General features: G+C 38.0%; 1 protein-coding gene and 1 pseudogene across 2 annotated transcripts in view; both read right to left on the bottom strand.

Annotated features, from left to right (window-relative positions):
* The window catches only part of LOC145425493 (tripartite motif-containing protein 16-like), a 55,855-nt gene that overhangs the window by 31,078 nt on the left and 11,925 nt on the right, over positions 1 to 12,852 (bottom strand). The gene's annotated exons all lie outside the window — the stretch shown is intronic.
* Positions 1,447 to 11,586, bottom strand: LOC113017508 (NLR family CARD domain-containing protein 3-like; annotated as a pseudogene). Its single transcript, XR_013906188.1, has 11 exons — positions 11,493 to 11,586; positions 11,213 to 11,312; positions 10,185 to 10,214; positions 9,884 to 9,973; positions 9,483 to 9,605; positions 8,314 to 8,365; positions 7,568 to 7,787; positions 5,412 to 7,470; positions 4,891 to 5,064; positions 3,659 to 3,705; positions 1,447 to 3,582 (listed from the first exon to the last, which is right to left on the bottom strand). The product of XR_013906188.1 is annotated as an NLR family CARD domain-containing protein 3-like (transcript).

Below are 12,852 nucleotides of genomic sequence, written 5' to 3'. Positions count from 1 at the left end.
CCTGTGTCTCAAATGTTTAGTCAGTTTCATTTTCATGTTTGTTTTCCTTTTGTCCCTGTCAAGTTTATGCATCTTAGTCTCTGCCTCAGTGTCTGTTTCGTATCTTATTTTTCTCTTATTTTTGCCCTTTGTGCATTTAAACCCTTAGTTAGGAGTAAATGTGGATTTCCTGTGGCAAACATGAATGTCAGTTTCTCGGTTTATGAAGGTCACCTTTAACTATGACAGTGCTGAGATACGGACCTCCTGTGAAGTTGTCACCATACTAGTGATGAGCAAAGCGAGACTTCGTGAAACATTTGAAGTCTTTGTGCTTGTATTAATGATTCCAAACAATCTGAAACCATCTCCACAGTGGCACCTGCTGGACAATTTGGCTATTTTCACGTCCTGATCATATTCTGTGAAATGGTGACACAGACAAGTTCTGCACAACTTCAAACAAAACCACTTATTATATCAGACTATCAATATCTTCGATCACTACATGTTTTGGAGAAATCCTCCAAAACAATTTGGGTAATTAGTGGTACAGTAGAGTACTAAGGTCACATTAATGAAAGGAAGGAGTTTTACCTCAAAATAGTGTTTTGAGAAAAGTCGAAATGTGGAGATTACAGCTGTTGTTTCAAGCCAGACAAATGCCACAGCAGCTATACCCTCACAAAATGCCTCAGTGAAACAAAACAATCAGCTGTCTTATCGTGTCTTGTGATACAACATGCATCCTCTTCATTGCACACGGGTGTAAACATCAATATCCTTGCTTCTGTCCATTGCCAGACATTTCATTTTATACAAATCCAGCCAACAAGTTTGTGTGTTTGTTCCCTTCTGACCAGATGCAGCTTTCTGCACCACCACATGGCCTTATAACTCTCACCACTGTTTATGTGCTAAAAGAGAAATAAAGTTAATAAATACCAATTCTGAAGTAGAATTTCGCTAACTCATCTACACAAGTCATTTAGTAGACTGTATATAAGCCATAAGAGGTTTGTCTACAAACAACTGTTAATTCCACATTTCCACTTCAAAAAAATAATAAAATAAATCAGTAATATATATTTTTATTTATGTGGCCTCTAATAATTTCCGTTTTATATATTAATCACAGTCGAAATGTGTGTGTGTCTGTGTCCTCCCATGCTCAGAAGTCTGGGCGCTTAAGTTAATTTGCCAAGTTTGAATTAGCAACTAAGGAAGAACAAACTTGGAGTATTTGATGTTGAGAAACAGCTCTTCTCTTTTGTGGCTCACTTTGTTGCTGCTGCAGCAGTGGCTGTGACATGAACTCTGCCTCATGTGTTCAGAGAGCTGCACACTTCACCAAACTTGAAGGAGCTGTGTGTGTGCTTTGCTTTCATTTGTGTTTCCACCTCTGGCCACCAGGTGGTGCTCTTTTGTGTTTTCTTTTCAGCTGAGTTGTGTTTTAGGTCCCGTTAGTCAGAATCAGAAGGGTTTTATTGCCAAATGTTGAGCAGGTTTACAACATTAGGAAATTGCTGGAGGAGACAAACAGATATTTCAAATTTAAACCATTTAAACTGGCTCAAATAAAAGACCTCTTTAGTAACTCGGCTCCAAACAGACACTGACAGCAGAGAAGGAAACTGTTTACAGCTTAAAAAACAAACAGTACTGGAATCCACCTGCTGGAGGCGCTGTGAGCTCACTGGACCCAATCAAACAGATTAAAATACTCCTGTGTACTTTCCTCTTTCTTCAATCCTCACCTTTTCAGATTATTTTTTTTATCCTACTCTCATTTTCAAAGATGCATTTTTTCATTTATTTACAGATTTTAATTATTTTGGTTAAATGAATCCAAACAGTCACTTTTAAATACACTCTAAGAAATAAAATGTTGTATTTACTCCACCCAGTTATGTCAACTGGTTCCACACAACTGGGTTAGTGAAATATAAAACGTATGATACATTTAACTTGAACAAGAAATTTTAAGTACATCTGATAAATCTACTCAACCAAAACAAGCTCTACTGAAACTATAGGATTAAATCACTTTAACAGAATCGCAACTTACTCTATACAAGTTTGTAAATTAAACAAATCAAGTTTGTTAATTAACCTAACTTTAATAACACTTGGTGTGTATACTACACACATATATACACGGGAGAAGTAAACATACACTGACAGAATATGTAAGAAGTCAAGAAGAAAAAATCCGACTGTTTTCATCTTGATTCTTTTGTCTTCACTTTTCCGTTTCTGTTACATTTCATGAGTCTGTTTTAACACGGAATAAAAACCAGATCTCAGATTGTAAAACTGTTTCTGTTCAGTCAAGAAACACAGACTGGAGGTCAGACTGTTTTTATTGATTATGAACTGAAGAGAGACGTCTCCACAGCGTCCAGTTAGCCATAAGTTGCTCTTCTTGTATCAGCAGTACTAGAAGCTACATTTGGATCAACACAGACTAATAAATGGATCCAGAACCATCCAGATCAGTTGTTGTGAAAACTGGTCACATAGTGGTGATATTGCTTTTCTCCATGAACTAATTGTACTGTAATGTTACTTAATTTGCATAATAAGAGAGAGACACAAACGTATAGTTATGCAATGTAAAAAATTAAAGACACCTAAACACAAAATATTTAGAGCCTGCAGCGCTCATCATCACAAAGTCTAACCAACAACGTCTAAAATGTCTAAATTATATGTTCCAAAGATTTCATCCATCAGTCTAAGCATGATTAAAATGTGTATAATGCAACAAATTTAGTAATAGATGATAGTAATGCAACAGATTTAAAAATACAGTTCCTCTTTCCTCAGCACTAAAAGTCCTGTGGGTATTTAAACTGTAGTATATAAGTAACAACTGATATCTGCTCTTTAAAAAAAGGCACCTAAGATGATAAAAAAAAATTTTCAGGAGAATCAGTCTGATCCAACATCTCTGGACTGAAAAACAAACGAATATATGTACGAGACAGTTACCTGATATACTAAGTAAGAAAAAGTATGAAACACCAATGTGAGAATATTTCTCTGCACAGTAAGTTCATTATTCTGAGTCAGCACAGAGGTGGATACTAGAGTCAGGCTTCACCCTAAACCCAGCATATACAGGTTCAGTGAAGGTGGTGTTGAAGGTGTGCAGGTGGATCAGTTTATCAGAGGAGACACTGTAGAAGGACACAGTTCCTGCAGAACAGTCCACATACACTGCTACTTTGTGAGAGAGAGCTGAGGGGAGAAGAGGGATGGCTCTTAAATCAAATTTGTGACTTGCATAGTAACCCTTATCATCACTGCAGTTGAGACTCCAGGACTGATAATTCCTTCCAAACCTGCTTTCATCACCATCTCCTTTCCGTCTGATTCCTCCATAAACTACAGCAACATGAACCTCTCCTCTCCACTCGACCTCCCAGTAACAGCGACCAGTCAGACTGTTGGTACACAGCAGCTGAGGCCACTGATCAAACCTATGATCATGATCAGGATACAGCTGATCTTCTTCCACATGTGTCACCTCCTTGTTGTCATCAGACAGTTTGAGGTTTCTGTGTGCTGTGTTTGGATCCAGCGTCAGATCACAGAAATCTAAAAGGAACCGTGAGAAAAAATGTAGAACAGTACAAGATTGTGTGAATGCAGCTCATAAATCAAAAATACTTACATTTCCTTAGACCTGGTCTCATCCACTGGACTCCTTGAGGCTCCACACTGAAATGAGCACATTATCTTTTAGTATGCAGACATGGCCTTTATGTTCTCTGATTCATCTTTTCTAGAGAAATAACCTTGTGTTTTATTTTATCTCTTAATAAAGTTAAACAGATAATACGGTTCTAAGGTTTTATGTATCAAAGCACAATTAAAAAAATAAATCATCCGGTCCGTACCAGGTTCTTAAATTATCTAAATACCTAAATACAACCTTCAGTCTGCTTTATTTTCTGCCTCCCTGTGTTTCTGTCACTACAATGAACACTGTGCTTCAAATACTATTTTCTCTTTCTGTTAACACGTGTGAGGATGTTTCCGTTGCTTAGTTATTCAGTGCAAAACAAAACAAATAAATATATAGAACAAAATATTTTGAGAAAAGACTGCTGTGTTCATTCTGATAATGACAAAGGCTTTAGACTTTTTGAGTCTGAATCCGTTTTTCAAGTCAAGTTGTTCCTGTTATTGTTTTTGTTTTGTAGCTTCGGTTATTTCCAGCCTCAATAGACCTACTGAGTCCTGCATGCAGAAAACAATAAAAAGTTCAATGAGAAGATGATTTTTTTCTCGATTCTCAGGAGGCTATGACAGCAAACATTCCAATTAAGTCAATATTTATTTAATTACACTTTGAATCTGAGTACTTAATTGAACTGAGAGCATATATTATTCTTCCCAATCACAATTAAAAATAACGTGTTCCTGCACAGATGACTTGTTCATGGAAATAGGAATCCTGGTGCCTCAGCTGACTAAAAACAGGGAGGTAAGGCTGTGACTGTGTGGAGCATGAAGTGAGGACATAGGGAACGCAGCAGGAAGCAGCAAAATGAAACTATAAACTGGATCACAGACCCAGAACCATCACAAAGGCACCTGTCAGATCTGGGGTTAAACACATCAAAACCTCACTTAGCCATGGTCATGTGATGTTGGTGTTTTGATTGACACAGTCTTGAAACGTCAGTATCGAGGGTCCAATCCTTATGTATTTGTTACATTCTCCTTCAAGCTGTGTATCCTTCCTCGTGTTTTAACTGTGATTGGTCATTGAGTCATTCACCCACACAGCTGCCCACTTAACTGGACATACAGACTGTATTACTGGCAATCAGATCAGTGGTTACCTTACAATATGCTGGAGAAAAAAATATATTTTAGCTTTATTTCCTGTTTTCCTACCGGAGTATGACCAGTTTCACATGTGGATCCTCCTTTAGAGCAGACAAAAGCTTCATTCCTGAGTTTCCTGGATGATTATAGCTCAAGTCCAGCTCTTTCAAATAGGAGGGATTGGAGCGCAGAGCTGTGGCCAGAGAGGTGAAGCCTGTTCCTGTGATCTGACAGCCTGACAGCCTTCAAACACATACAACATGTCACATCATTGTAATGAACTGCTCTGAATTTGATGATGTGCATGCAGTCAAATTAACAGATTCTGATTTCAGTTAAAGTAGTTAAAAAACAAACAAACTGGCTTTTCTTCACTCAGTTTTAAAAAAGAACAAAACACATTGACTTTCTGTCTTTTTTGCTATGATGGACAATCATAGATAAAGTCATATTTTTCTGATTTATGAAGTGTGTGTTTCACTTCTACTCTATTGTTCTCTCTCAGAACTTACACCACAACAGAAATTAAATCTATAAAATAATGACAGTTGTGAAATACCCAAATCTCCTGAAACAAAGAATCAGCTAACCTGAGAGTTTCCAGCACACACTGTGGACTCCCAAGTCCAACACAAAGCAGCTTCACTCCTGAATCCTGTAGGTTGTTGTTACTCATGTCCAGCTCTCTCAGTCTGGAGGACTGAGAACTTAGAATTGAGGAAAGAGCTTCACAGCTTCTCTCTGTGAGGTTACAGCCACCCAACCTGGAAAGACATGAATAGCAGTGAACTTTCCAAACTTTTGAAATAAATACTTTAAAGCAATGTCTTGCCAGGATTAAAATGGATACTTACAGGGCTTTGTTGCAGGCTTTGACCACTGGCAGCAGCTGCAGAAGAGCCTCTTCAGAAGCTGAATATTTCCTCAAGTCAAACACATCCAGACATGCTTCTGATGACAGTAAGATGAAGACCAGAGCTGACCACTGAGCAGGAGAGAGATTAACTTTGGACAGGTGTCCTGAACTCAGTTGATGCTGGACCTCCTTCACTATAGAGTCATCATTCAATTCATTCAGACAGTGGAGTAGATTCATGCTTTTATCAGGAGAGAGAGCGCCATTCATTCTTTCTTTAATGTACTTGACTGCTTCCTGATTTATCTGTGAGCTGATTCCTGTTTGTGTGAGCAGGCCTTGTAGGAGATCCTGATTGGATGGTATGGAAAGACCAAGGAGGAAGCGAAGAAACATGTCCAGATGTCCATTTGGACTTTTTAAGGCCTTGTCCACAGCACTCTGGTAGAAATGTCTTACTGAAGACTCATCAGTCTGCACTGAGGCTGTTTCTTCTTCTTTCAGCAGGTTGATACCAGAGTTGGTGAATGTCAGATTGACATGAAGAGCAGCTAAAAACTCCTGAATGCTCAGATGGACAAAACAGTAAACCTTCTCTTGGTACAGCCCTCTCTCTTCTTTAAAAATCTGTGTGAACACTCCTGAGTACACTGAGGCTTCTCTGACATTAATGTCACACTCTGTCAGGTCTGATTCATAGAAGATCAGGTTTCCTTTCTGCAGCTCCTGAAACGCCAGTTTCCCCAGTGCTTCAATCATCTTCCTTCTCTCTGGACTCCAGGCAGGATCTGTCTCAGCTCCTCCATCATACTTGATGTTCTTCAGTTTGGTCTGAACCACCAGGAAGTGAATGTACATCTCAGTCAGTGTCTTGGGCAGCTTTCCTCCATCCTGTTTGGTTTTTAACAATCTCTCTAGAACTGTAGCAGTGATCCAGCAGAAGATTGGGATGTGACACATGATGTGGAGGCTTCGTGATGTCTTGATATGAGAGATTATGGTGTTGGCCTCTTCCTTGTCTCTGAGTCTCTTCCTGAAGTACTCTTCCTTCTTTGGGTCAGTGAACCCTCTGACCTCTGTAACCACGTCTATATAGTCAGCAGGGATCTGATTGGATGCTGCAGGTCGTGTGGTTATCCAGATGTGGGCAGAAGGAAGCAACTGTCCCCTGATGAGGTTTGTCAGCAGCACATCCACTGATGTGGACTCTGTAACATCAGTGAGGATCTCAGTGATGTGGAAGTTCAGAGGAAGTCGACACTCATCCAGACCATCAAAGATGAACACAACTTTGAACTTTTTAAAGTTACAGATTCCTGCTTCTTTGATTTCAGTGAAGAAGTGATGAATAAGTCCCACTAAGCTGAACTTTCTATCCTTCAGTGAATTCAGCTCTCTGAATGGGAATGGAAACATGAACTGGATGTCCTGGTTGGTCTTGTCTTCAGTCCAGTCCAAAGTGAACTTTTGTGTCAGGAATGTTTTCCCGATGCCAGCCACTCCTTTGGTCAGAACTGTTCTGATTGGTTTGTCTCTTTCAGTCGAAGCTTTAAAGATGTCTTCACACCTGATTGTTGTTTCTGGTCTGTTTGGTTTCCAGGAGAACATTTCAATCTGTCTGACCTCATGTTCAGTGTTGACCTCTCCGGTCCCTCCCTCTGTGATGTAGAGCTCTGTGTAGATCTCATTTAGAGTGGTTTGGTTTCCTGGTTTAGCAATCCCCTCAGAGACACACTGGAACTTCTTCTTCAGGTTACATTTAAAAGTATTCTCACAAAGTGGATCAGGATTTTCTACAGGGAAGAACCAGAAACATGAGTGTTATGATTATAGAAAATGTGACAATTTCATTCCTGTAAAGACTGAATTTATGAAGAGAAATCCTCTCACTGCTCTGCAGACAGTCAGCCAGCTCCTCCTGTTTCATTATTCTCAGGAAGTTAACTGCAAGTTTCAGAAATGCCTCTCTGCTGCTCCTTCTCTGCTTCTCTTCCTCACTGTCCAACACCTCCTCTTCATCCCTCTGACACTCTGAATAATCTGGATTCAGATCATTCTGCATCTTCTTTAGTTCGTTCTTCACAAACGTGATAATGTTTTCCTCCAGCATCTGGAAAATAAATGACAAAATCTGAATTCACAAAAATCAGATCTTCATTGTAAAAATAAATTTTCACAGATTTGTTTTGTGTTTGTTTTCAATTTAGCAAAAATACCCTGTACTTATGTTCATTTTACAGAAAACAATGAAAAAAATATATAATTAAAATACTCAATTAAAATAATTATTATAGTTAGATTGCAGGTTTTGTACAGGAAACAACAAAATAATAACATAAATTAAATTAGGTAATTTTAAGTACTCGGTTATTTCATGGTACATTTTCCCATCTTACATCTTATGTTCCCTGTAGTTTCCTGCAAATTCCACGTAAGTACAGGGTACTTGCACCTTATTTTCAGGTCGTGTTATAAAGTTATGCTGAAACTTTGTTTTGAAAAGTGTTTTATAAATAAAAATAAAGTACAAAATTAATTCACTGTTGAATTATTTCTGGAATTTTTATTTTATGATGAATATTGGACTGTGCAACATGAAAATAACTACAAACAGAGGTTGGTGTACATGTACAAACCTTAAATACTGAGTCCAGATCAGTTTGATGCTGCAGACTCTCCTGATCAGCTCTGTGTAGACATCATGAAGACATTTGAACCATTTTGCACATAAATACAAGCCACAGATTTGTTCTTCTACTGTTAGAAAATCATCCTGATTAAAACAAGCACAACTGTGCTGTAACAAACCTATTATGTCAATTTATAGACTTATTTATTTAACTCCACTAGTCGAAAGCTAACAGGTCAGTGAAGGTTCTGTACCAGTCTTCTTGTAATGACCATATTATGGATATTTCCTGCACATTACATCATCACATTAAAAAAGTCAGATTCATGTTGTTGTGTTGAAGTGTTTCATTTTAAATTTGACCTTTGTGCCTTTAAAATACAAGGAACAGCATCTTACAGCAGCAGCTGAAGTTTTTTTCTGAGTACAAAAACTTATAATATACATAAACAAAATCATATGACACTTTGAATCAGCCTACACTCGGCTACATCTGTGGTGTTCAGTGTCCTGATGCTGAACTAAAAATGATCATCTTATGGTCTGTATTTGTATAAATGGTCTGTATTTGTATAAATGGTCTGTATTTGTATAAATGGTCTGTATTTGTATAAATGGTCTGTATTTTTATAAATGGTCTGTATTTGTATAGCACTTACTATCTTACTACATTATAATCCATTTTGTCTTGTTATTTCATGCAGGTCATATAAAAAAGAACCACTGGTGAAAATGTAATGTAAATAATAAGGTTAAAAATAAAAGATTTGCTAATTTCCTTTATCGGTTTTGTTGATGATTGCCATGGTGATGGGATGGTGTGTCACTATGAATTATGAGAATCATTTAATATTTAGAGAAATCCAGCAGCTCATACCGTGGCATCCAGCACCACACATACAGCTGCAGATTATTTCACCTTCCTACGCAAAACTGGCAACCACATCATACTGAAACTCTCATTTACCAAATAAAAGAGTCAAACTAACTGCTGACACATTCCTGCTGATTACCACATAAATTATAATCAGTGTGATGCCCAGTGCAGGGAATGCAGGGCTGTTATGATAGATTTATTTTTCTTTTAAGTTAGCAGCCTCACTTATGGAGCTCTTTAATCTCAGGACTGAGGCCAGGTGTACCACAGAGCTGTAAGGTAAATGTGAAACATCTTACTCCTCAGCAGCAGCAGACTTTGTTCCTTTAAAGTTAAAGCTGAAAATCTTTGACCGATCACTCTTCAAAGACACACAGCTTGGTCCAGGTTCAGGTTCAGGGGCATCTGGTGTCTCAGTGATCCTGGTGAACAGAGAAAAAGACCATCAGGCAGAGAAATCACATTTTTCGCCTTCAGACACAAAAAGTACTGGATAAACTTGGAGCTAGTCACAGTGATAATATTACAATAAGGCTAAAAACTTTGATGCTCTTCACAATGTTCTCTTTAGTCTGTTTGTTTATCCAACTGTCTTTTCTTCTTTTTGTGAACAAAGTTAAAAAATTAAATAAATAAATGACTAAACCAAACCTGTTTACTCATGGAGTTAAGATATGTTTAACAATTTGTTAACTCTTACGTCTCATCAGGTGTCAGTTTCCTGCTTTTAAAGTCAGGACGGTCTTTCTCTGGAGATCTGGGTCTGGTCTCAGGCTCAGGAGAGTCTGGTCTGAGGAGTGAGGAAAAGAATAAGGCAGGGTTATATATATATACACTTTTTTAATCTCCAGGTGGAACATACGCTGGAAAAACTTTGCAGGGTTAAATTGAATGAACAAAACAGAGAGCAGGTTTGTTGTAGAGAGTGCATGCATGTATGAAATCATTTCTGTATTTGTTCTTTTAGCAGTGACGATAATGTGAGGTTTTGTGTGTGATACCTTTCCATGTTGGTAAAAACCTGCAGTCACCTGATGGAAGAGAAAAGTGAGAATAAAACACAGATTTTATTTTTTTCTGTTTATTGAGATATTTGATAGGGAGAAGGTGGTGACTTGTTTAAGTATAATAATAGTTTTATATTATATTATATTATATTATATTATATTATATTATATTATATTATTTTATATTATATTATATTATATTATATTATATTATATTATATTATATTATATTATATTATATTATAATTAAGGTTTCATTGTTTTTCAAAAAAATCTGAAATAAAGTGAGCTTTGTTGTCTGGCAATCAAAGAGTCAACAAACAATCATTGTGATGATTAAACTTTTTAAAGAGGAGATTAAATAGAAAACAAACAATAAAAAAAAAAACTTACATGATATAAATCAGATCAAAGATTCACTTTTTCATCATCGTCCTGAACACTGTCTGTCTGCAGCTGTTTGCTGTCTGCACTAGGAGAAGATCTGATTCTGTTCTTTCTCTATTAAGGTCTTGTCTTACTTTCATCACTTTATGCTTCAGGAGTTTGAGTCTGTATTTAAGTAAAGTATTCTGTAGCTCACTTCCTTGTTTTTCTCGTATCTGTTATTGTTTTGAATACAGGTGCTCACTGTACTGATGACACGCCTACACTGTTAGACTGGTTAAACTGGTTAAACTGGTTAAACACTGCCTTGTTCTGATGTTTTGCTGAATTTCCTGCCCCTGGCTACTGAATTTCATCCATCAAGTAAAGGGTTTGAACAACTAAACATAAATTATGCAGTTACTAAATGGTGTAAAACATTTTAATTGAATAATAATTATGTTAAGAACTGTAGGGCTCTGCGTCCTGACAAAGTCAGAAATGATCCAGCCACCTGAATCAAAAACATGATAAACTACACAGAGAGCTCATCACCCAGAGGATTAATGGTTTTGTCAAAGCACATAAAACCATCATCTGCTTAAATAACTCATGTCTGAAAACACAAAACACCAAATTCATGGTTCATGTCTCACCTTTAGTCCTTCCAACAGAGTCTGTTCTGCCTGCAGTGGGAAACCTTCAGCCTCCTCAGTCCAGTAAAAAGGTTCTCAAAGGTTTTGTGGTCAGGAGCCCCTTTCAGAGGACAACATTATCCCATATAATCAGCTGTTTGGTCTTAGCTTCACATGATGATGTGCACTGACTGAAATATTTAACCACGTTCACCAGATAGCTGACTGGCTAATAATTCATTTGTAGCAGGACAGAAGACACAGAATTACAGTAAAGAAAAATAAAAGATAAAATACGTACATCTGCCGTGTGTCCTTCTGTCACTCTACCTTTTTCATCAGCCCTTACAGGACAAAGAACCAAGTGTAGTTTCATATGCAAACACAGCCGTCACGCCCGGCTGCCTGAGGTCAGGTTACATCAGTGAGTTTGTTCCTCTGTTTGTTTTCACTTCAGCTTCTGTTCAGTTTTCAGCAACTTCGAAAAAACACACAGTTATTATTAGGTTTGGTTTTATGAGTAATGTTTGAAGACAGCAGTAAAACAGGAGTAAAAAATAATAATAATAATTATGTGTGTGTGTTGACCTTGAAACAAAAAAATATGATCCTCTGTAATAGGAACTAATATGAGCTCATGTTTATGTGTCTCTTTGGCACACTTAGAAATGTTAATGTAGGTAAACTGGAAAATTTATTAATATTACCGTAATTGTCGGGCTATAAGCCGCTACTTTTTGCACAAGCTTTGAACCCTGCGGCTTTTAGTCAGGTGCGGCTTTTCTATAGATTTTCCATGATTTTTGTGATGTCGTAAGACGATTTGTTTTGTTTGTTCCGCTGTTGTACGGCACTACGTTGCCTGGCGGAAGGATCGGGGTTCAAGAGTGGTATGTTAGTCACATGTCCGTCCGCCAGGCAACGTAGTGCCGTACGAAGTAGCGCGAAAAACAAACTTCAAAGTAGCGCTACGCATTCAGCGGGAGGCGTGGATGACGAGCGGCGATAAACTTGCGAAAAGCAAGTTATGCCCAACTCCACCGGTGGATTCTGACAGCGTGGAAAAGTGCGAAAACATCCACGATCACCAACGGATTTTGAAGGGCTGGACTGCTGCATGATGGAGAGGAGGACACCGCCACGGCCCTTCTGAGGGTGTTCGACTCTGACACTGACAACGAGGATTTCTTTGGTTTTGAAAGTGACAACGAAGGAGAGAAGCGGAGAGTGGATGACGAAGCCATCCTGAGCCTGTTCGTTTCCGACATTGGAGAAGAGGACTTTGGTGGTTTTAGTGCGCAGGAAGAAGAGAAAGATGGTGAATGACTGACTTTTCTTCTTGTTAAAGCCGTGTCACTGCACCTGAGCCTAAAAGGTAGTCTGAATCTATTTTTCTGGTGTGCTATAGGTTACTGTTATGTACTACATGTGCAAATATGTACCCATAACTTGTTTTTCAAAATATTAATAAAAGGGGTGTGTCTCCAAACAGCCATCTGTTTCCTGACAATTCCCTTTGTGCATATTCTCTTACATATGATAAGTCAACATTGAAACACCTGCGGCTTTTAGTCAGGTGCGGCTAATGTATGTACAAAACAGGATTTTCCCCTGATTTTAGCTTGTGCGGCTAATATTCAGGTGCGCTTTGTAGTCCGGGA

The sequence above is a fragment of the Astatotilapia calliptera genome, chromosome 3 (assembly GCF_964374335.1).
Source record: "Astatotilapia calliptera chromosome 3, fAstCal68.1, whole genome shotgun sequence".
Taxonomy (NCBI): domain Eukaryota; kingdom Metazoa; phylum Chordata; class Actinopteri; order Cichliformes; family Cichlidae; genus Astatotilapia; species Astatotilapia calliptera.
The sequence above is the reverse complement of the archived record's forward strand: the minus strand, read 5'-3'. Positions and strand labels throughout refer to the sequence as shown.